Genomic DNA, 2,911 nt, shown 5'->3' on the forward strand with positions numbered 1-2,911 from the left:
CCCCCAAAAGTGCTATATCAATTTACATTACTATCAACAGTGTATGAGAAAGTCTGTTTCCTATATTGAAACTATTTTAGATATTAATTTTATTTTCAGCAATTAGATGGGTGAAAATTATTTTGCTTTAGTTTACATTTTCTTGATGACTACTTAAGTTATATATACTTTCATATATTTTTCTTATTACTGATTTATAGGCCATTTGAGTTCCTTCTTCTGTGAAGAAAGATATTAAAGGTCATTTCATAAGCAGATTTTAGCTTGACTATTGGAGATATTCTTCTGTAGATGTGTCTCCTACCTCCTGAAAACAAAGGCAAACACCAGATTCAGTTAATACAGTTTGGCTCAAACTATATTGTGGGATAAAAAAAAATTATTTTGTACTGGGAAATGCAACCTAGTCAGAGGGATGTAGTTTTAATTACACTGTTCTTATTTCATCTTAAGTAAGGCGGTCAGGTCCCCTTTCTTCTGTTGGGTCCTGGAAGGAAAGAAGTTTGTGAGAGACAAGTGCTTCTCCCTCCTCTGGTAGAGGGAAGAAGTCAGTTCTGCTGGAATGGACAGAAACCATTTAAGGAGAGTTCTGAAACACCTGAACTTGGGGGTGGCTGCAATTGGCCTTCCATCCATTTCCCTGGGATGACACCCTACTCCTTTGGCTCTGCCCAGGACAGCCCAGTGCTGCCACGCCATGCTCCAGGAGGCGGCAGTAGAGCCCCACTCACTGTAACCCTTATCCTTCCCCAGGGGTAAAATGCTAAAAACCTGTGATGAATTTGACCTGAGGGGTATTTTCTGTTCCTTTTATCCATGCAATAAATAGCCTTCTTTTTCCATGTTTAAGGGCCCCATATTAAGGAGTGCTTAATCTATTTGAACTGCAGAGATATAATTGACATATCACATTATGTAAGTCAAAGGTGTACATGTGTTGATTTGGTATGTTAATGAATTGCAAAATGATTATCATGATAGCATTAGCTAACACTTCCATCCTGAATTTAAGATCTACCCTCTCAGCAACTTTCAAGTATATAACCTAGTAATATTATCATAATCATCATGCTGTGTGTTAGATCCCCAGAATTTGTTAATCTTATAACTGGAAATTGGTACCCTTTGACCAATATCTCCTTATTTTCCTCTATCCTCCAGTCCTTGGTAACCACCACATGCTTCTCTGAGTTTGAATTTTTATGTTTATTTATTTTAAATATATTTTTATTAATTTCAGAGAGGAAGGGAGAGGGAGAGAAAGATAGAAACATCAATGATGAGAGAGAATCATTGATTGGCTGCCTCCTGCACGTGCCCTACTGGGGATAGAGCATGCAATTCAGGCATGTGCCCTTGACTGGTATCGAACCTGGGACCCTTCAGTCTGCAAGCCAATGCTCTATCCATTGAGCTAAACCAGCTGGGGCTGAATTTGAATTTTTAGATTCCACATATAAGTGATATCATACAGCACTTGTCTTTCTCTCACTTAGCAGTCATATATTGCTTAATGAAACCTTGGTAACTATCAGTCAATAGAATATTCGAATGCTTGTTTGATAAATGAAATCTACAATTGTAAGGAACATATATATACTGATTTCCTTTACTCTGCAGCATTTAAAATATTCCAACTGACATTTCACTTATATACAGTAAAACACATAAATCTTAAGTATACGGCTTGATGAATTTTTATAAATGTACACACCCATGTAAAAACCACCCAGATTAAGATATGGAATATTTATTTCTAGCTCCCAGCAGGCTTCCTTTTGCCCTTTCCCAGCCAATTACCTACCCAAACTTATCACTATTCTGACCTTGATCACCAGGGATTAGTTTTGTGTGCTCTTGAATGTCATATAAATGGAATCTTGTTTAATGCAGTCTTTTGAGCCTGGCTTCTTTCACTCAACATGAAATTGTGAGATTCATTTATGCTGCTGTGTGAAGCAGCAATCCCTTCATTTTCATGGCTGTGTAGTATTCCAGTATCTGATACAATAACAATTTACTTATCCATTCTGTTGTTGATGGACATTGGTGTTGTTTCCAGTTTAGAGGTATTTTGTGATGGTTCAGTGGGTTTCCTTGGTGATGACTTGAGGAGTTGCCGAGATATATAGAACTGATTGCCCCAAATAAGTTGTTTCAGTTGTGTCTACTCTTTTGTACCTCTCAGCCTTGATTTGTTTATCTCTCTATTGTTTATAACAAGCTTAGAAATTCTTATAGGAACCTGTTATCTACTCACATTTTATTATAAAAATAAGAAAAATGTGCTCTAGGCTTAAAAAAGGAAAGTGGTAGTTTATTTTTTTAAAACTATTAAAAGTACCTGAACATTCTGAGCACAGTTTTCTTTAAAATTAGAGCCAGCTTTTTCTAGATTATGCAGCTTGTCTGGGAGTCTGAACTTCCTACTATGGAATTGGACATCTGCCATTATGGGCTGAATTTATTTTCTCCAAATTCATGTGCCAACACCTTGATCTTGGACTTTCAGCTTCCAGAACTGAGAGAGAATAAAATTCTATGTATAATACCCCCCCTCCAGTCTATGGCATTTTATTATAGTAGACGTAACTAACTAGCAAACTAAGAAACCTCCGCAAATAGTTTTCCAAATGTCACAAGGTAACATCTATAAAATAAGTCTTTTTCTTAATTTTTCATTTTTAATCAGAAACCAGCAAACCCCAGAGTTTACCAGTGCTTTAATGTGCCACAAACTAGTCCTTCAGTAGCAGGCCCATGCAGCCCACATGTCCTTCCTCTATTGGGCTGTCCCTGTGGCCACATGCTGCCCACAAAGCCCCAGAAGGCGCTCCAGCACTGCTGCGGTGGACAGTGCCCTCGGTGAGTACTAGGATGCTGCTGTTTCCCAAGTTTTCAAAAGTTGCTG

Source organism: Myotis davidii, unplaced genomic scaffold, assembly GCF_000327345.1.
Source record: "Myotis davidii unplaced genomic scaffold, ASM32734v1 scaffold892, whole genome shotgun sequence".
In the NCBI taxonomy this organism is placed as follows: domain Eukaryota; kingdom Metazoa; phylum Chordata; class Mammalia; order Chiroptera; family Vespertilionidae; genus Myotis; species Myotis davidii.